General features: G+C 41.1%; 1 non-coding gene and 1 pseudogene across 1 annotated transcript; both read left to right on the top strand.

The window, feature by feature from the left end:
* Positions 1-14,427: 14,427 nt before the first annotated feature.
* On the top strand, positions 14,428-15,944 carry LOC136484906 (aspartic proteinase nepenthesin-1-like; annotated as a pseudogene).
* A 3,862-nt stretch (positions 15,945-19,806) lies between these two features.
* On the top strand, positions 19,807-19,915 carry LOC136490527 (small nucleolar RNA R71). Its single transcript, XR_010767806.1, has one exon. It is a non-coding gene; the product is annotated as a small nucleolar RNA R71 (small nucleolar RNA).
* Positions 19,916-22,973: the final 3,058 nt, after the last annotated feature.

Here is a 22,973-nt window from a genome sequence, read left to right as displayed (position 1 = left end):
CGGTTGGTAATACCAACCAGGACTAAAGGTCCCTGCCCAACGGTCGTCCGCGGGGCAGGGGTCTTTAGTCCCGGCTGGTATTACCAACCGGGACAGTTGGTAATACCAGCCGAGACTAAAGCTTTTAGTCCCGGTTTAGGTGATGACCCGGGAATAAAGATTAATCTTTAGTTCCGGTTTGGACGCTTAACCGGGACTAATAATCCCGGCCTATAATTCAGCTCATTTCTTCCTCCCCGAGCCCGAGCTATTCCATTCAAACTCACTGCCTCTGTTTTTCAGCTTGCTGTTTCTTGCTCTCTCCCCCTGCATTGGTGTTGCTCTTCGATTTTGGAGGTAACAAACTTAATCCTCTTATGTTTTATCATTAGCTTATCTCATTTTGCGATGTAGATGCATGTGTACCTTTATATGTTGGACTTTATTATGATTTTAAATGTAAACTTAGAAAATTGTAGAAAATCCGTACTAGTTGAACTTGCGGACCGTGTTCAGCTCGGCGAGCATGTTCTCTGCCGAGCGGTAATGGACGTCAAGGAGGAGCTTTGATTCTAAGAGGGAGAGCGGCAACGGTCGTGGAAGACCGTGTTCCCTTTCTCGTAGAATCGGAGCTCTTCCTTGGCCAAGTACGGTGCCGTCCGGTGGAGAAATACTCGCCGAGTTGATCACGTAAGCAAGGTCAACTAGTACGGATGGTTATTTATTGAAACATGTTTTTGAGCTATAATTTGATGGATATTTGATAACTTCAGACCTACAAATGTCATCTACAAATGTTACTATCCTCGGCAACCTAAACATCCGCGAGCTCGCCGATATCGAGCAGGTCACTTAGAATTATTTTTTCCATGAAATGAACTACTTAGAAATCATGCCTTTTATTCTTTAGAATTAAATTTTCTATGAAATGAGAAACTTAGAAAATAGTTAGAAAATTGTAGAAAATTCGTACTAGTTGAACTTGCGGACCGTGTTCAAGTCGGCGAGCATGTTCTCTGCCGAGCGGTAACGGACGTCAAGGAGGAGCTTTGATTCTACGAGGGAGAGCGGCAACGGTCGTGGAAGACCGTGTTCCCTTTCTCGTAGAATCGGAGCTCTTCCTTGGCCAAGTACGGTGCCGTCCGGTGGAGAAATGCTCGCCGAGTTAATCACGTAAGCAAGGTCAACTAGTACGGATGGTTATTTATTGAAACATGTTTTTGACCTATAATTTGATGGATATTTGATAACTTCAGACCTACAAATGTCATCTACAAATATTACTATCCTCGGCAACCTAAACGTCCGCGAGCTCGCCGATATCGAGCAGGTCACTTAGAATTATTTTTTCCATGAAATGAACTACTTAGAAATCATGCCTTTTTTTAGAATTAAATTTTCCATGAAATGAAAAACTTAGTAAATAGTTAGAAAATTATAGAAAATCCGTACTAGTTGAACTTACGGACCGTGTTCAGCTCGGCCAACATGTTCTCTGCCGAGCGGTAACGGACGTCAAGGAGGAACTTTGATGCTACGAGGGAGAGCGGCAACGGTCGTGGAAGACCGTGTTCCCTTTCTCGTAGAATCGGAGCTCTTCCTTGGTCAAGTACGGTGCTGTCCGGTGGAGAAATGCAGGCCGAGATGATTACGTAAGCAAGGTCAACTAGTACGGATGGTTATTTATTGAAACATGTGAAATCCGTACTAGTTTTGTTTAAATATATCATTTTAGAAAATATGAAATTTACACTAGTTTGCAAAAATAAGTATAGAAAGTAGATGACAACTGGTACCGGATCATCGGCCTCTCGTTCGGTTGCGAAACGACTGAGGCCAGAACTCCCTCTCATTATCTGCGGCAAGTGTAAGCAGAAGATTGTGATGGAGTACCGAGTCAAGAGACAGGGACCCAATAAGGGTCGTGTTTTCTACAAGTGCCCGGATCGCGATGTGAGTTTCTTACGCATTTTATCTTTATGGCTAATTGACCTGCTTTTCTTGAATATTTTTGACTAAATATTTTTTGGCTTTAATTACAGTGGGAGGGCAATGGATGCGATGGTTGGTACAGGGAGGAAGATTATGCTACATACGTGCAGAATTTGGGTGCGCTTGAGGTAGCGGCTGCTGCTGATGAGGCAGTGAGCCAGCAGGAGAAGCTTATTGATATTCAACAGAAGAATGATTTGTCTGTTTTAGTTGCGTACAATCACGAAATAATTATGTTACTGAAGTGCATTGTAGTTTTAGTTTGTTTAGTGATAGTTGGGATTGCTTACGTTGTAGCCAGACTTAGTTAATTAATCAACCGTATGTGTGTCATTTATGTTGTGTAATAAAATACTAAATTATGTTCAAGGTTTTCATAATTTGTCGTGTAATACAGATTATGTCACGCCATTGGATGTACAATGCCGATCGCCGCTCCCAAGACTTTATTGAGGGCTTGCACTATTTCTTAGGTGTGGCCGAGGCAAATAAGCGGGATGGTTTCATGTGCTGTCCATGTGCCCTATGTAAGAATTTAAAGGAATATTCAAGCTCAATGAGTCTTCATTCACATTTGCTTAAGTCAGGTTTCATGTCAAACTATATATGTTGGACTAAGCATGGAGAAAGCGGGGTCATGATGGAAGAAGGTGAAGGAGAAGATTTAGACATTGATGATATTATTGCTCAGTATGGTGCCTTTGATGATACTACAATGGGGGGAGATGAAGAAGAGGTAGCGGTAGAAGATGATCTCGGTGATGCTCTTGGCGATGCCATTCGTGATGCACAACAAGAATAGGAAAGTGAAAAAGAGAAAGTTAAGTTCGAGCGCATGCTTGAGAATCATAGGAAGTTGCTATACCCGACGGCCGAAGAGGGGCAAAAAAAGCTGGGTACAACACTGGAATTGCTACAGTGGAAGGCAAAGAATGGTATATCCGACAAGGCATTTGGGAATTTATTGAACCTCATAAAGAAGATGCTTCCGAAGCCAAATGAATTGCCCACCACTACGTACGAAGCAAAAAAAGGTTGTCTGCCCATTGGGATTAAAAATCCAGAAGATACATGCATGTCCTAATGACTGTATCCTCTACCATGGCAATGAATACGAGAATTTGGATGAATGCCCGGTATGTAAAGCATCGTGGTATAAGATCAGGCGCGATGATCCTGGTGACGTCGAGGGTGAACAACGTCCTAGAAAGAAAATCCCTGCCAAGGTTATGTGGTATGCTCCTATAATACCACACTTAAAACGTTTGTTTAGAAATAAAGACCATGCAAAGTTATTGCGGTGGTATAAAGAAGACCATAAGGTAGACAATATGCTGAGACACCCAGCTGATGGGTCCCAGTGGAGAGCGATAGACAGGGAATTTCTAGAGTTTGCAAATGAGGCTAGAAACTTAAGGTTCGCCTTAAGTACAGATGGTATGAATCCTTTTGGAGAGCAGAGCACTAGTCATAGCACTTGGCCAGTTACTCTATGTATCTACAACCTTCCTGCATGGTTATGCATGAAGCGGAAGTTCATTATGATGCCGATCCTCATCCAAGGTCCGAGGCAACCTGGCAATGATATTGATGTCTATCTGAAGCCATTAGTTGAAGAACTTCTAGTTTTATGGAACAAACCAGGTGTACATGTCTGGGATGAGTACAAACAAGAACACTTTGACCTACGAGCAATGTTGTTCATAACAATCAATGATTGGCCTGCTTTAAGTAATCTTTCAGGTCAGACAAACAAAGGATATAATGTATGCACACATTGTTTTGATGACCTTGACAATATATATTTGAAAAGATGTCAAAAGGTCGTGTACCTTGGCCATCGTCAATTCCTTCCATTGAATCACCAAGTAAGAAAGAAAGGGAAGCATTTTAAAGGTAAGCCAGACCATCGGAAGAAGCCTCATAACCGAACCGGGGAAGATGTACTCGCAATGGTCAAGGATGTGAAAGTAGTATTTGGAAAGGGACAAGGCAGTGAATCTGTTCCCAAAGATGCTAAGGGACACGCACCCATGTAGAAGAAGAAGTCAATCTTTTGGGAGCTACCCTATTGGCAAGTCCTAGAGGTCCGCAACGCAATCGACGTGATGCACCTGATAAAGAATCTTTGTGTGAACCTGTTAGGATTCATGGGTGTGTACGGGAAGCCAAAGGATTCACTTGAAGCACGCCAGGACTTGCAGGGCATGAAAGAACGAGACAACCTTCATCCAGAGAAGACAGATGATGGACGTCATTACTTAAGTCCTGCTAGCTACACGCTTAGCAAAGAAGAGAGGGACAGCATATTCGAATGTCTAAGCAGCATCAAGGTCCCATCGGGATTCTCCTCCAATATAAAGGGTATAATAAATGTGCCAGATAAGAAATTCCTAAACTTAAGGTCCCATGACTGCCACGTGCTTATGACGCAATTGCTTCCAGTTGCTTTAAGAGGAATTCTACCTCCATATGTATGTCTAGCCACCGTGAAGCTATGTGCATTCCTCAATGCAATTTCTCAGAAGGCAATCAATCCAGTGGAACTAGCTACTCTACAGAATGATGTGGTTTAATGTCTTGTCAACTTTGAGTTGGTGTTCCCTCCATCCTTCTTTAATATCATGACACACATCCTAGTTCATTTGGTGAAGGAGATTAGTATTCTTGGACCTGTGTTCTTACATAACATGTTCCCCTTCGAGAGGTTTATGGGAGTCTTGAAGAAATATGTGAAAGTCCGTTCTAAGCCTGAAGGAAGCATCGCCCAGGGCTATGGAACAGAGGAGGTCATTGAGTTATGTGTTGACTTTATTCCTGACCTTGCCCCGATTGGCGTTCCCAAATCACGACACGAGGGGTGACTCAGTGGTAAAGAAACTTTAGGGAAGAAAACATATATCGGCATGGAAGACGATTATTTCAATAAAGCACACTACACAGTTCTTCAGAACTCGTCATTGGTGCATCCGTACATCGAGATACATAAGGTGTTCTTACGATCCAAATTTCCAGGAAAGACAGAAGCTTGGATTAGGCGTCAGCACATGGAAAGTTTCAGTGGTTGGTTGCGAAAAGAATGTCAAAGCGATGACAATATTGATGAGCAACTGTATTTGTTGGCTAGGCAGCCATCGTGGCATATCCTCACGTACCAAGGGTACGAGATAAATGGGAATACATTTTACACAGTTGCCTAAGATAAAATGAGCACCAATCAAAATAGTGGTGTTCGCATAGAGAGGAAAAATCAAAGAGAGGAAAAAATGAAGACATCAACTCAATGATCAATGAGCCAAAGCGCCACATAATTCTTTCTAGGAAAATAAATATAGTGGGAATTGAAGACAAGTCAGACATGTCAGAAGATTACGAAAGAAATGTCCGAATTCCACCCTTCATAGTGAAGAAAGATCCAAGCATCATGTTAAATGATGAAGACACTCCATGGTTACGACAAGATCATAACCAAGGGTCATACGTCAAGAAGAAATTCACTGTTGTGCCCGCATGATACAACGATGCATGTTTAATATATTATGTTTTAGAGACGGATATTATGTAATATGTTATGACTTCACAATTGTAGATCTTGCTGAGATGATCAAACTTGGTATTCAAAGTTTTTTCATCTGAGGTCATTTAGTATCTCATTTGAGCAAGTTTGACCAAATCAAATTTGGTCAAATAAAAAAACAACACTTTGACTCTAGTATTATGAACTCTAAATGACTTCAAACTGAAAAGTTTTGAATACCAAGTTTGTTAAGCTCAAAAAGATCTACAATTGTTGTTTTGGTCAACTTTCCATTTGAGAAAATTTGGATGGTTTAAATTTGTGATTTTTAAATTTTGACGCCTACAAACTAGTTTTCGGGACCCTAGATTGTCTCAAATTGAAAAGTTTTGAATACCGAGTTTGTTAAGCTCATCAATATATACAATCCTTATATAGGCCATTTTTTCATTTGAGAAAGCTTGAACAAAATGTAGTTCAAATTTCACAAGTGTGTGACATAGTTTTAGAAAGTATATATGAGATTCAAGAAGTTGTGACTAGTGTTTGATAAAAATTTCTCAAATGGGAAAATAAACTATGTAACAATTGTAGATCTTGCTGAGATGATCAAACTTGGTATTCAAAGTTTTTTCATCTGAGGTCATTTAGTGTCTCATTTGAGCAAGTTTGACCAAGTCAAATTTGGTCAAATAAAAAAACAACACTTTGACTCTAGTATTATGAACTCTAAATGACTTCAAATTGAAAAGTTTTGAATACCAAGTTTGTTAAACTCAAAAAGATCTACAATTGTTGTTTTGGTAAACTTTCCATTTGAGAAAGTTTGGACGGTTCAAATTTGTGATTTTTAAATTTCGATGCCTACAAACTAGTTTTCGGAACCCTAGATTGTCTCAAATTGAAAAGTTTTGAATACCGAGTTTGTTAAGCTCATCAATATATACAATCCTTATATAGGCCATTTTTTCATTTGAGAAAGCTTGAACAAAATGTAGTTCAAATTTCACAAGTGTGTGACATAGTTTTAGAAAGTATATATGAGATTTAAGAAGTTGTGACTAGTGTTTGATAAAAATTTCTCAAATGGGAAAATAAACTATGTAACAATTATAGATCTTGCTGTGATGATCAAACTTGGTATTCAAAGTTTTTTCATCTGAGGTCATTTAGTGTCTCATTTGAGCAAGTTTGACCAAGTCAAATTTGGTCAAATAAAAAAACAACACTTTGACTCTAGTATTATGAACTCTAAATGACTTCAAACTGAAAAGTTTTGAATACCAAGTTTGTTAAACTCAAAAAGATCTACAATTGTTGTTTTGGTAAACTTTCCATTTGAGAAAGTTTGGATGGTTCAAATTTGTGATTGTTAAATTTTGACGCCTACAAACTAGTTTTCGGAACCCTAGATTGTCTCAAATTGAAAAGTTTTGAATACCGAGTTTGTTAAGCTCATCAATATATACAATCCTTATATAGGCCATTTTTTCATTTGAAAAAGCTTGAACAAAATGTACTTCAAATTTCACAAGTGTGTGACATAGTTTTAGAAAGTATATATGAGATTCAAGAAGTTGTGACTAGTGTTTGATAAAAATTTCTCAACTGGGAAAATAAGCTATGTAACAATTGTAGATCTTGCTGAGATGATCAAACTTGGTATTCAAAGTTTTTTCATCTGAGGTCATTTAGTGTCTCATTTGAGCAAGTTTGACCAAGTCAAATTTGGTCAAATAAAAAAACAACACTTTGACTCTAGTATTATGAACTCTAAATGACTTCAAATTGAAAAGTTTTGAATACCAAGTCTGTTAAACTCAAAAAGATCTACAATTGTTGTTTTGGTAAACTTTCCATTTGAGAAAGTTTGGACGGTTCAAATTTGTGATTTTTAAATTTCGATGCCTACAAACTAGTTTTCGGAACCCTAGATTGTCTCAAATTGAAAAGTTTTGAATACCGAGTTTGTTAAGCTCATCAATATATACAATCCTTATATAGGCCATTTTTTCATTTGAGAAAGCTTGAACAAAATGTAGTTCAAATTTCACAAGTGTGTGACATAGTTTTAGAAAGTATATATGAGATTTAAGAAGTTGTGACTAGTGTTTGATAAAAATTTCTCAAATGGGAAAATAAACTATGTAACAATTGTAGATCTTGCTGTGATGATCAAACTTGGTATTCAAAGTTTTTTCATCTGAGGTCATTTAGTGTCTCATTTGAGCAAGTTTGACCAAGTCAAATTTGGTCAAATAAAAAAACAACACTTTGACTCTAGTATTATGAACTCTAAATGACTTCAAACTGAAAAGTTTTGAATACCAAGTTTGTTAAACTCAAAAAGATCTACAATTGTTGTTTTGGTAAACTTTCCATTTGAGAAAGTTTGGATGGTTCAAATTTGTGATTTTTAAATTTTGACGCCTACAAACTAGTTTTCGGAACCCTAGATTGTCTCAAATTGAAAAGTTTTGAATACCGAGTTTGTTAAGCTCATCAATATATACAATCCTTATATAGGCCATTTTTCATTTGAAAAAGCTTGAACAAAATGTACTTCAAATTTCACAAGTGTGTGACATAGTTTTAGAAAGTATATATGAGATTCAAGAAGTTGTGACTAGTGTTTGATAAAAATTTCTCAACTGGGAAAATAAGCTATGTAACAATTGTAGATCTTGCTGAGATGATCAAACTTGGTATTCAAAGTTTTTTCATCTGAGGTCATTTAGTGTCTCATTTGAGCAAGTTTGACCAAGTCAAATTTGGTCAAATAAAAAAACAACACTTTGACTCTAGTATTATGAACTCTAAATGACTTCAAATTGAAAAGTTTTGAATACCAAGTTTGTTAAACTCAAAAAGATCTACAATTGTTGTTTTGGTAAACTTTCCATTTGAGAAAGTTTGGACGGTTCAAATTTGTGATTTTTAAATTTTGACGCCTACAAACTAGTTTTCGGAACCCTAGATTGTCTCAAATTGAAAAGTTTTGAATACCGAGTTTGTTAAGCTCATCAATATGTACAATCCTTATATAGGCCATTTTTTAATTTGAAAAAGTTGTAGAACAAAAAATACTACATTTTCTCTATTTTTATAGGTTCAACAAAAAATTCCTGTCAATTTTGGTCAAAAACCGAGAAAAAATTGAAACATTGACGTTACAATAATGTGATAATAAATTTCCTATCGAATAATATTAGTTTTATTAATTTTAAGTTACAAATATATTTTTGCATTAACAAAATACTTAGTATTAGTAACATTTATATTCTATATTCATAAAAGAAATTAAAAACTTTAGGTTACAAAATTTTCCTATTTACAATAAATAATTAGTTAATCAATAGTATTTTTTCAAATAAATATTGCAAAGTATTGAAGTTGCTATGGAATTAATTGATTAACCTAGTATTAAACAAAATCAAAATCCCAGGCCTTTCCAATTACGCTGGCGGGTTGGCAAAATTTTCAGGGTTTCCGTCCCGGCCCAGACCAAGAACCGGGACTAAAGGGTGGGCGGCAATTTTGGTGCCCGCCAAAAAATACCTTTAGTCCTAGCTGGTAACACCAGCCGGGACTAAAGGACATTTAGTCCCGGCTGGTAAGACCAACCGGGACTAAAGGTCCAACCCTTTAGTCCCGGTTGGTCTTACCAGCCGGGACTAAAGGGTCACGGGCTATATATATCAGGGTCTATTCTGTTCATCTTCGATCTCGCCTCCGTCGCTCAGCCCCGCCTGGCCGCGCCATCCGCCGTCGTCGAGCTCGTCTCTGCCGCGCCGCCGTCGTCGTCTACCCCCGCCCGGTCGCGCCATTCTCCAGGCCCGCATCGCCGCATCCCGTCTCCGCCACCGCACCCGACCCCACCCTCCGTCGCCGACGCTTCCCGCGCGCCCACGCCGTACGGCCTCCGTCGAACTCGATCTTGATTTGCTGCTCTCGATCGGCCATGTTTTTTAGATTTTTTTTACAAAGTCTCGGCTGTATGTTAGATTAAAATGTATTAAATTTTAATTAGTAGGTTATTGTTAGTTTTTTAGTTATTTTTAGATAGTTTTTGATATATTAGATTTAAATGTATTAAAATTTAATTAGTATTTTATTTAGATAGTTTTTTTAGATAGTTTTTTATTATAGTTTTTGATATATGTTAGATTAAAATGTATTATCTATTACTAGTTTATCTAATTTCATGTTAGATTTATTTAATTGGATTTAGTAATTATATATTCTATCTCTCTATATATATTATATCTAGAGAGAGATTCTATATGTATACATATGTACTTAAATATTTATATATGTATATATACATGTATTTATTTTCATGTGTTGAGAGAGAGAGAGAGAAAATTGTATCTAGAGAGACATTCTATGTGTATCACATGCATATCTAGAGATATAGACATATGCACTTATTTCTATGTGTTGAGAGAGAGAGAAAATATATTGTATCATTCTATGTGTATATATATACATGTACTTATTTCCATGTTGATGAAATATTATGCGTTATTATATTTAATTGGATTTAGTAATTCTATATGTGTTATCATGTACTTATGTTATGTACCATAGTAATTCTATCTATGTGTTATCTTGAAGATACAAATGGCTGCTCCGGATGATAACTTGAGTGATGACATAATGGCGGATATTATCAACGCCGGCACCAATGTGGATGTAGATGACACGAGTCAGTACTTTGCTGATTATGAGGATATCCTGAATATGCCGGTGGTTGAAGATCAACAAATTGTCGCGCAAAAAAATACTGGCGAGGTATATTCGAATATCTATCATCTCTTATAGATGCATGCGTACGTATATTTGTTGTTAATCGTTGTGTTTCTACTCATGTAGCCGGTCTTTGGATCTACATCAACCACCAACAAAAGTAGGAAAGTCCGAGGGCCAAAAAAGCCATTAGAGGGCCGTTTCATAATATCAGAATTCGACACCGACACCGGCAAACCATTGGGACCACATGCTCAGACATATGTCAATCAATGTGGGTTCGTTGTAAGGGATAGGATCCCAGTTAGTGCTCGTGAATGGAAGCAGAAGATATCCACTCCTAATGTTAGTTTTGTATCTGATCGTGACAAGAACCTAGCTTGGAGAGATATCACTCAGCATTTCACATTACAAGCAGATGATGCTTTGAAGGAGCTAGTGAGGGATTGGACAATGAAGAAGATGGCAACATTGTTCTAGAGTTGGAAGAAGACATTGTATAAAAAGTTTATCTTGAAGAATGCTACGCCAAATTTCAATGCTAAGGCGTTTGTCAAGTTGGAGTCCCATTGGGATGCCTTCGTAGAATACAAGACATCCCAAGACAGTGAGGAACATGTGATGAGGAATCGGCAGAATGCCCGACAGAAGCAATACCATCATCGCATGGGATCAGGTGGTTATAAGAGTGCTATTCCCAAGTGGCAGAACCTAGAAGCAGAGATTACTGCCAAGGGAATCATACCTGAAACAATAGAGAAGAACTGGCCTCAACGCACGAAGAATTGGTTCTACGCTCATGGAGGAAGCCTAGACCCAGACACTGGCAAGCTAATTTTTGGCCAAAAAATTGAGAGAGCAACACAGAGACTAGCTCGTGCTAGGGAAGAAGCTGATAGTGGTGTTTTCAAGCCCAACAGAGAGAAGGATGAATTGACATATGCCCTAGAGAATCCTGAACACGGTGGTCGAACAAGAGGATATGGGGCGGTTCCGTGGCTACACGCATTCCCAGCAGACAAGGATACCTACAGAAGCCGCCAGAGAAAGAAGGATGAGGAGGCAGAACGAATCTGTGCATTGGAGCAATTTGTTGATGAGTCACGACAAGCATTGCTTGAATCACGTGAACGAGAAAAAATCTCTTGAGGCAAGAATGCAGGAGGAGATCAAGAGGCAAGTGCAGCTAGCAATGAGTCAAATGCAATCGCAATCAACGCCGGGAGTCACCATTAGCCCCGTTGGTCAGATGAAAAGCAGTTGTGCTTCTACGGAGCTGCCAGTTATTCAAGACGACGCTGGGTTGCGCTTCCCTGTTGATGACATTACCGAGTCTCTAACAACATGTGAGCTGCACATTCCAGATGGTAATAATGCATCAATCATGGTGGCTGTCGGGGTTGTATCTCCAATAGACCGAACGAAGACACCAAGAATCCATGGGTCAGTTATTCAACCTGGATATGCTAGCTTCTCGGTCGATAGAGTGCTCAAAGGTTACAGCAATGTTCCTCTTGACATTGAAGGCGGTGATGGGGAGAAGACACTAGGAGAAGCAGAGAAGACATTTATTCAATGGCGCAAACGCTTCATCATCATTCTTGGGGCGCCACCGCTTCCCCTACCTCACCCTAGGTACGAATGAAAGTGAATGAAATATTATTTTCCATTAATTTTCTATTGGCTTAAAAAATAATTGACACACAACTTGTTTTTGTAGTAGGGTCTTCCCCCAGCCTAGCCTAATCATTCATTCCCCATCTCATCACAGCGTCGCGGGGGGCGAGACGACTTCATCTCCACGGCGATCGCCAACTCCTACACCGGCCCCATCGCCTCCACAACGATCTCTAACTCCTACACCGGCCCCACCGCCTCCACAACGATCTCCAACGCCTCCACGCCGGTCTCCACCAACACCGGCCACATCGCCTCCACGCCGGTCTCCAACACCGCCCCACCCCCTCCACAGCGACGCACTACAAAGACGTCTAAGGTCCCGGCGGCAAAGAAGACCCTGAGAAAAAGAGTTATTTCTCAAGAAATACTTTCTGAAAAGACTGATGAGCAAATAGCAGCTGAAGAAGACAAAAAAGTGAAAGATTTTTTTATAGATACCAAAAAGAAGAGTCAAGCGAAGCTTAAGGAGAAGCTGTACTTTTACCTACCACGAGAGGTGCTGAGGCAGAAGGTCGATGCTCACAAGAAAAAGATGATTGAACTTCGTAAGCCTTCGCCACTATCAGACTATGACCGCTCCCTCGTGAAGTCACATGATGCAGATAAGAAAAGGAAAAGAGCATCAGGGAAGGATGTCCCACAGCTCGGACAACAGAAGCAACCAATGCAAAATCTTGTTGTTGCTAATCAATATGGTTCCAACATAGAAGTCTATCGACCAGACAACTCTGGAGAAGTGTCGGTTCAAGCCCTTAATGCTTTTTTTCAAGATACTGGTTTAACCTTGGATCAATTGACGGGCAAAGCTCCAATCCAGAACCTGGAAGTTGATACCTGGAAGACTTATAAATATGGCAAAAGTCTGTACAACCCTGCGGCTCTAAATAAATTGGGTACGCAAATGTACTTGCTCAACAAGTGGTACATGCAGACGTGTGGCAGGGGTGAGCAGTGGATCTTTGTCAGATTTAGAGGCCATCATTACTTCCGTGGCGATGACATCTTACATATTAGTTTCGAAGAATTGCATCAACTATACCACATGGACGCTCTGGACAAATCAATCATTAGCTCCTTTTGTTTGTAAGTGATTCTTACTTTTATTTAATAAACCCACTTCCATGCGTACGTGTATATAATTATCCTCACATGTAACTTATATTTATATACAGATTCCAGATGTCAGAGCTCCAAAGAATACAAGACACCAGTGTTGGCTTCATTGATCCTTATATCGTATTCAAAACCGGTATTATTGTCAAGGAGCGATGGGTATCTGAAGCACAGGAGAATATCATGATGTTCTTCGTGAAGCAGCACGACAAGACAACAATACTTTTTCCGTACAACTTTGAGTAAGTGTTAATAATAATGTAGTCTACACATTTTATGTAATATCTATACAACTTATATGCATGTACGTGTGTGTATAAACCAATGCAGTTTTCACTGGATACTCATTGTCATTGAGTTAAACTCAAGTCGGTTACTAATCTTTGACTCGTTGAGAAAAGAACGGGCACTATACCAAGATATGATAGACATTATCCAGGGGTAATTTCGATCTCTCGTGCACAACTATTATTGAATAGACTTTGCCATAATTTATTAACGATCGTACATTATTGGTCGCACAGGGTTTGAAAAGAGTTTATTCGGCAACATCGCAAGGATTGCAAGGCACCACTTAATGTAGTTGAAATACCAGTAAGTTGTACTATATACACTTCCCCACGTGTTTAATTACTATATCGTACTTCAATTTACATGTGAGATGATGAGAATAATCTTCTTCTCGTACAGTGGTGTTTGCGGCAGGAACCAGGTAATAACTTATGTGGATACTACGTTTGTGAATTTATCACTGCGCACATAAGAAGAACTCCTGAAGATGTCCTCAGAGTACGTATATATCAATTTTTATTTATTTTTAAATGAATATATATACATATATGTGTATTAATACTTTTTCTTTTATTTCAAATGCAAGACTGAATGGTTGAAACGAAGGGTCATGCAAAAAGATCATCTGAAAGCAGATCAAGAGTCAATAGCAGGATATCTTCTAGAAAAAGTGCTAAATCCCAATGGCGAGTTCTACTTTGATCCTAAGGAATAAATAATATAAATTAAATGTTTATTGATATCGTTATTTTCAAGAACAAGATTATGAAAGTGTTGTATATATACATATATATATATATATATATATATATATATATATATATATATATATATATATATATATATATATATATCTATAATATATATAGTTTCATACTTTATTCGAATATAATAATGTTGAAGATGAGAATTAGATGTAATTATACGCATGCGTGTATTTATATTAGCAGCGTAGAATACGTACATAAAAACATATTATATATTAAACAAATACGTGTAACTGAACTGAAAACAAATTAAACAAAAAAAAAAGAAAAAGAAAAGGAACCTTTAGTCCCGGTTAAGGTTACCAACCGGGACTAAAGGGTACGCCAGGTTTACTCAGCTGGAGGGCCTTTAGTCGGTTGGTGTTACCAATCGAGACTAAAGGTCCCTCTTTAGTCCCGGCTCGATGACCCGGGACTGAAGGTTCCACCTTTAGTCCCGGGATCGTTGTCCCGGTGCGGTAACCAGGACTAAATGTTGTTACCGTCCGGGACAACGAGTCCATTCGTAGCAGTGCATGACCCGCAACGAACCGGCCATCAACCTAACGCGTGCCGCGCACAAGTCTCGCCAACGGCTGTCCATCCTCGCCGCCCGGCTGCTTGACGCAGCAGCCTCAGGGCCAGGGAGCGCGCAGACGCCGCTGCAGATGGACAGCAGCGGCGGCGCATACGACATGACCTCGCCGACATGACCGCTGCAGATGGGCACGCCACCGCAGAAGCTGTCGGCCCTCGCCGACACCGGCAGCGATCTCATCTGGGCCAAGTGCGGCGCGTGCAAGCGGTGCGCGCCGCAGGGCTCCCCTTCCTACTACCCAAACAAGTCGTCGTCTTTCTCCAAGCTGCCTTGCTCCAGCGGTCTCTGCCGTACGCTGGAGTCCCAGTCGCTCGCGACGTGCAGTACCGGCGCGATGTGCGACTACAAATACTCGTACGGCCTCGCCAGTGATCCGCACCACTACACACAGGGTTACATGGCGAGCGAGACGTTCACGCTCGGCGGCGACGCCGTGCGAGGCATCGGCTTCGGCTGCATGCACCACCATGTCGGAGGGTGGGTACGGCTCAGGCTCCGGCCTCGTCGGGCTCGGCCGCGGGAAGCTGTCCCTCGTCAGGCAGCTCAAGGTCGGCGCCTTCTCCTACTGCCTCACCAGCGACCCTTCCAAGTCGAGCCCTCTCTTGTTCGGCGGCGCCGGCGCCCTGACGGGCCCCGGCGTCCAGTCCACGCCGCTCCTCAAGACGTCCACCTACTACACCGTGAACCTGACTAGTATCTCCATCGGCGCCGCGACGACGCCCGGAACCGGGAGACACGGCATCATCTTCGACTCCGGCACCACGCTCACGTTCCTGGCGGAGCCGGCGTACACGCTCGCCAAGGTGGCGCTCCTGTCGCAGGCGGCGAACCTCACCAGGGTCCCGGGCACGGATGGGTACGAGGTCTACTTCCAGACGCCCGGCTCCGGCTCCGGCGCCGTGTTCCCGTCCATGGTGCTGCACTTCGACGGCGGCGACATGGCCCTCAAGACGGAGGACTACTTCAGGGCGGTGGAAGACAGCGTGAGCTGCTGGATCGTGCAGAGCTCGCCCAGCCACACGTCCATTGTCGGCAACATCATGCAGATGGACTACCACATCCGGTACGACCTGGACAAATCGACGCTGTCCTTCCAGCCGGCCAACTGCGAGACTTTCTGAAGAGTCTGCTCGTCCGGCTCGTCCTCCCATATTTTGATGGTTACGTTCATGCTGCATGACATGTCATATAATTCAACGCGGGACACGTACACGTATAGTTAATTAGTACGAATGAGATTATTACTAGTAATGTCATAATGTCTTATAGATTCCGTGACTTTATAAGTACTCTCACTCGATTACAAATTATAAAATGTTTTTATTTTTCTAGATACATTGCTTTTACTATACATCTAAATATAATGTATATAAGATGTTAATTAGTACCAATGAGATTATTACTAGTGATGTCAGAATGTCTTATAGATTCCGTGACTTTATAAGTACACACTCAGTTACAAATTATAAGATGTTTTGACTTTTCTAAATGCATTGATTTCACTATACATCTAAATATAGTGTATATCTAAATACATAGCAAAAATTATGAATCTAGTAAAATCAGAACGTCTTATAATTTGTAATAAAGGGAGTAATAAGTGGCACTAAACTGAAATGTAAGATTATCTTCATTGTGTATGGATATTATGCTACTTATTACTCCCTCTATTTCATATTATAAGATGTTTTAGTTTTCTAGATACATTGCTTTTACTATAGAGAAAATTTCTTATTTGGCCCTGGTTTAAAGTTGTCTTTCTTCCTTGCCCTGAAATAAAATTTCTTACATATTTGGCCTCACTCGAAGTTTCGTTTTTCAATCTGGCCTTACCGTCATCTCCCGCCTCTAACATCGTTAAGTGGCACATGAAATGACCAAACTGCCCCTGAGACATTATGAGAAACCAAAGGTCACCTAGGCAGCATAACAACATAATTTTGAGCACTTTGAATCCAATTTTCATAACATAAATTTTATGTTATGAAAATTGGATTTAAAGTGATCAAAATTGAAGTACTATTTACGTTCACCGTATAAGCCAGCGTAAGTGTAGGTAAGTCCAGCAAAAGTCAACTTTTTACACCTGTATTCTCACTTGTTTTTTACACCTGTATTCTTACTTGTTTTGGACTTGAAGTAGAAGGGCCATGGAAAGACGGAGAAAACAGCACTTATTTTTGGCAGCGGAAGTGGACCCAACCGGCGAAATTTCTTAATGCCCTGATATCCACGCTTGGCGCCAAGGCAGAGCACTCCTCGCACCAGCCACTACACTACCACCACAACTCTGTGCCTGTGTTTCCAAAATTTTGCAAAATTTTGGAAGATTCTTCGTCACATCGAATCTTTGAACGCATGCATGAAGCATTAAATATAAATAAAAAATAAAAGTAATTACACAGTTTAGACGAAATTCACGAGATGAATCTTTTAAGCCTAATTAAACTATGATTGGACACTAATTGTCAAATAACAACGAAAGTGCTACAATACTATTTCCAAAAAAAAATTTCGCCAAACTAAACCAGGCCTCCGTCTGCGAGTGGATTTTTTTTTTCCCGCCAGTAGCGTCGAACCCATATTTTCCACAAGACTTGACGTGGAAGTGCTTGGTGATTGTTGATTCAACACATGATGTCTCGATCGTTGATTTGTCAGTTCCTAGCTAGGTTACTTGGCCTTTTTCTGGGCCTTGTTTAGATCCCATCAAAGTTCCAAATTTTTTCACTCTCTCTTCATTACATCAATATTTAGCTGCTTGCATGGAGTATTAAATGTAGGTAAAAAAAATAACTAATTACACAGTTTAGTTGGAAATCACGAGATGAATCTTTTGAGCCTAGTTGGTCCACGATTGGACAATATTTGCCAAATAAGACGAAAATGGTACTATTCATCAAGTTGAAAAAAGTTTCAATCTAAACCAGGCCCTGATAACTATGATCAATTGACGACCCTAGTCTGCCCTCTTGGATTATACTAGCAGTTAGGTACAGTAATAAAAAAAAGTAGGAACGCGTACCTTTTGGAATTTGGTCACAAACGGTTTACTCCCTCGGTCCAATGTTTTTAGTCGCTATTGGTTATTTTGACGGGGAGACCAGAGAGTTGACCCCATCATGTTGCAATCTGTCTACCCAATCACGGCAACAGTTCCTGGCTTGGGTTGGCCCACAGCGTGTGTCGTTACATTAATCCATGTCATATGGTGCCGTTGTCCAAACGCGGATGATAAGTTTAATTCAAACTTAAGACTAGGACTCCGTGGAGGTATGCTATTACAACTTCTAATTCAAACTTACAATTCAGGAATACAACTTTTAACTATATAAAATACAGAAATGCTATACAACACACATGTGTTTTAGCAAGAAAAAACATATGAATTTTTTTTGCATACAGTTGACGATGGGGAAGGCATCCAGCGCCTCGGCTGAACACTGTGGCTGTGTCTCAATCTTGGATCTGTGCACGCAGCCGCCAGGAAAGCCGTCCGCCGTATCTTCCGGCGCTGACACGATGCCGCCGAGGGAGAAGACGCCATGGGTGCCTCTCCGTACTAGATCCACGCACACAGCGGCCATCAAGGGCAGCCGCCACATCCACACGCGATCCAGGGCGATGCCTAAACATTGTTTTCTGTGATGCTGTGGACGTGGAGAAGCCTGATTTGGTCGATTTGTCTATGCCGGGCTGACAGTCACAGTGGCTGTGTAATTTGTCATTGCATAGAAAAAAATTGTTTTCTGTGATATGTGATATATGATCTGTGATCTTGTGATTGTTTGAAGGTAAAAGAAGGCTAGAGGTAGAAGAAGGGTGGAAGCTATTGGATCTTAATCTTATGGTGCAAAAAAATTCATGTGTTGAAATTACATAAAACACATGGTTGTACAGTAGACAGACTGTGGAAATCATAGGCATCAACCAAGCCAGCACAAAGGGTTCCAGTCAAGGCCTGTAAAGAGTAATTAGAAGTGCCTAATCACTATAATACGACACCCTCTTTTGCAATGCAAATATGCGCTACTAAAAGTCCATATACATCTCCACTTGTTTCCAAAACCACAAAATCTATGAGAATATATGATTGTCCCACTTGAATAATAGCATCTTCAAGAACTCTCTTAAGGTAACAGAGTGACTGATTTGCACGCTGCAAACGCATATTTGTGTACAACAAAGTATCTCAATTAATTTGATCATAAATTACCTTAGGCATGATGCTGACACTTGCTCCGAAGTCACAGACAACTTCTTGAAAAGCCCAATGGCGATGGGGATGACAGGTCTCCCTGGATCGCTCTTCTTTTCCAGCAAGGTATTGTCTATCCACCTTCCCATCGATGGTTGTATACAGTAATATGCTGCATTATAAATATCGACAAGATTTGCAGTTTCTAGATCTTCCGGTTGTCTCGGAATCTTACCTTTGTCGAACGGAGGAACAACAGCAGCCAGCTGAGCTATTTGTGATTCTATCATTTTATTAAAGCAATGCTGATTTTTAATGGCACAAGCAAAGCTATCCATTCTATTATTTATATTTTCTAGAATTTTTATCATTGGTAGCTACCTTTATAGATAATTCCTCCATAAGTTTAGATTGGCCAGCAATTAATTTTCTCAAGGGTGGTTGATTGAAATAATTAAAATTATTACCTTGATAGTTACCTTGATAATTACCTTGGTAGTTCGGTCTTTGTTGATGGTTTCATCCTTGATTCTGTTGAGGACGAAAGTAGTTGTTGTTGTTGATAAAGTTCACATCCTCTTGGGTTTCAGGACAGCTGTTTCCTGAATGCCCAATGTTTCCACACACTTCACATGTCATGCGAGAATCATGAATATGCATGACTTCTTGCTTCTCATTGGCTCAATCTTCAAGCTTCCTCATCAGCAGGTCCATCTTGGCAGATATCATGTCTACCTCCTTGAGTTGATGCATACCTCCACTTTTCTTGCGGGTTTGAACACGTTCTTCGTTCCAACCTTGATTGGAGGCCATCTTCTCCACAAGAGCTATTGCAGCTTGTCTGGTGAGTGACAGGAATGCACCTCCAGCAGCAGCATCCATAGTCTCACGGGTGTTGTTGGTCAACCCGTAGTAGAAAGTCTGCATGAGTAGCCAATTCTCCATCCCATGATGAGGACATTCCGCAATGTAATCTTGAAAGCGTTCCCATGCCTCAGAGACAGATTCATCAGGTTGTTGCTGAAAGCTTGAAATTCTCCCACGCAGAGCATTGGTCTTGCCTGTGGGAAAGAACTTTGCTAGAAAGGCAGTGGAGCAGTTATCCCATGTAGTATTTCTATCTTTGTTGGCGTAGAATCATTGCTTTGCCTTCCCTAAGAGTGAGAATGGGAAGAGGCGAAGTAATATGACATCCTGGGTTACTCCTTTGATGTTGAAAGTGCTACAAATCTCCAGGAAGTGCTGGAGATGTGCACTCGCATCTACATGTGCCTTTCCACGAAACTAGTTTGCCTGCACCATGTTGATGAGAGATAGCTTTAGCTCGAATCCATTGTCTCCAACATTGACTGTTGGTCCAGTACGGATGTTGGCCGTAGTTCGAGCAGAGAAATCATGGAGAGTCCTGTTAGCCATGGCTTCAAATTTTGGTATTAAGTTTTGCCTTATATGGTTGTCTTTCGACTTTAAAGCTGAAACTTTCTTGAGTTTAGCTCTAGTCCTTTTGATTAATACTTCTGGATCTTCAATGTAGTTTGCCGGAAGGTCAAAACCGGTCATACATTACCCTGCATAAGATACACAAGTAGACAAAACAAGGGTAAGCCTGTTTGAGCAGAGGTCAATGGTTATCTTCGATCACATTAATAAGTATAAGTTTATCAATACTTCCTTTGCCTAGCTACATTCCCCGACAACGGCGCAAAAAATGCCCGTTGACATTTCTTAGCGTAGCTACTAAGAACAGAGTTTTAAATCTAGTCCCTAGCAACAACGCTAGAAATGCTTGTTGGTATTTATTATCATGTCACTTGTTTTTAAATAGCCACCTATTATAAACCTATATCTCCTAACTTTACTAGGTTGTCATCCGAAGTGATGATATCAGAGATACTTGTTGGTACTACATAACATTACTACTAGAATAATACTATATAGTTCTTTATTAATTTTGTGACTAGGAAGAATAAATAAATATATGAATGAAAAGGATCTGCAAGCGCACAGATAACATACCATTATAGCATTTTACCCGAGAGTATTCTAGGTATCCAAAGAAAGGTCTAGCATGGACATGTATTGATGACTTATACTATTGAAGGAGAACTAAACCATAACCAATATTCTAATCATAATAGGGGTAAGTAATAGTACATTGCAACAGGTAAGGGAACCAGTGAAACCAAAATGAAGACTCTTACCCATGGTGGGAGGCTCCCTACATGGAAGGGCCTCTGCTGGTCATTGATCCTAAACCGCCCCGCAAGGTTGAACATCATCGAGATACGTCGTTTGGCTTCATCCTGACTGATCTCCTCGGGTACCTCATGGGTCCCACCGGTCTCCCCCCAAAATTCATACCCGGGATGTGCCCTCTCCTGGCTAGGCTAGACCCACCAAAAAATAAAATTTGCTGCCATGATCACCCCATCCAACCTTCTTCGGTCTATCAGCGCCAAGAGCTCCATCACTTGCTCCATTCCATTGGCACTAGGCCTCTCCGACCACTTGGCGTTGCTCACATGGATCTGATTAACGTCGCATGCCACATACGGCTCCACCTATGGCATGTAGAACCATCACTATGCCCAATACTTTAGATTTGTGTTCAAAGGGGTGGCGATGCATTGACCCACCATCCCGTCCTGAAGCTGCAAGTACGTGCCGCCTACGATCCTAGATCCAGAACCCTTCTGGGTTTTCAAACAGAAGAAGTGGCGGAAGAGATCAAAATGGGGAAGAATGCCAAGATAGGCCTCATAGAAATGGATGAAAACAGATACATGAAGGATGGAATTTGGGCTGGGATTGCAAAGACTGATCCCATAATAGTCAATCAACCCATGGAGGAATGGATGGATTGGAACACCAAATCCGCGATAGAAGTAATCTTCAAAAACTACTAATTCATCACCACGAGGAGTAGGAAAGTTCTCACCGCGAGCCGGATGCCTTCCCATCATCACCGTATCGGGTAGCACGCCATCCACCACCAACTGATTGAGCGCCGCCTCGTTGCTGACGAACTCCACCCACTCCTCGATGCGATGGAGCTCGTGTGCTGCCCTACTCGAGCCACCGCGGTTTCTTTTCGGCGCCATCTCATAGATCTGTGGCCTAGAGGAGACTACACACTTGCGGTTGCTCTAATGGCGGAGCACTTGCTAGGCGTAGTGGTGTGGGCACGAGAAGGAAGATGAAGTGATGGAGAGATAGTGGGGAATGTGCGCTGGGGCCGCGACGCTCTTATAACGGTTCGACCCCTGACCTTTTGCCTCCCAGGGTTTTTGGGAAACGGCACCTGCCTCGCCTTGTTCTCTCCTGAAATCTCCACATGCCGCTGGGCCGCTAAATGGGCCTGGTGGGCTGCCGCGTCAAACCGCGTTAAACGCGGGCCGAGGAAACGGAATTCAACGCTAAGCGTTAAGTTGCTTCGACGAAGTTTTTTAGATATTTACGACAAGATGTTTTCTTTCTCTGACCCTACTACAAGATATCTTCTCAATCTTCTAGCAGGCTCGGGGACTATGTGTGTACACATCATCTTGAGATGACTGTACTTATTTCCACACTGCTTATCTCATCTACGCTGGGGACTAGTTTTTAGCTAAGCTGGAGACTGGGTTAGCACCTGATGACTACTACTTTGGACCCTGGCACCATGTGATTACTTCACCTATTGTCAGGCTTGGGGACTAAGTGGGCACACTTCACCTAGCGGTTGACGTGCTTATTTCTAGACTGTCTTCTACAAAGCGACTAAGTCGTAGACTGCAATCGTTCAAGATCCTTGTTTTGGTTCTAAGAATCAATTTTGCCTAACGCATTGATGCTAAGCATCTCTCTTTGTTTCTGAGGGACTATGTTCCTCCATGCTAACTAAGTCAGGGATACTAAGCGTCTAACTTCGCTGCCCAAAACCTAAATGGGCACACTTCACCTAAGATGAAGACTTCAAATTTTTTTACTTGAGCTCCTTACATTCTGCCAACAAACCTTGACTTCACATGAGTCCGAGCTCGGCTCCTAGGTGAAATGCTCAGACATCTGCTTCAATAGCTCGGATGCCGAGTTCAACAGCTCGGACGACGTGTTCAACAACTCGGACGC

Source organism: Miscanthus floridulus, chromosome 10 (genome assembly GCF_019320115.1).
Source record: "Miscanthus floridulus cultivar M001 chromosome 10, ASM1932011v1, whole genome shotgun sequence".
Lineage (NCBI taxonomy): Eukaryota > Viridiplantae > Streptophyta > Magnoliopsida > Poales > Poaceae > Miscanthus > Miscanthus floridulus.
The sequence above is the reverse complement of the archived record's forward strand: the minus strand, read 5'-3'. Positions and strand labels throughout refer to the sequence as shown.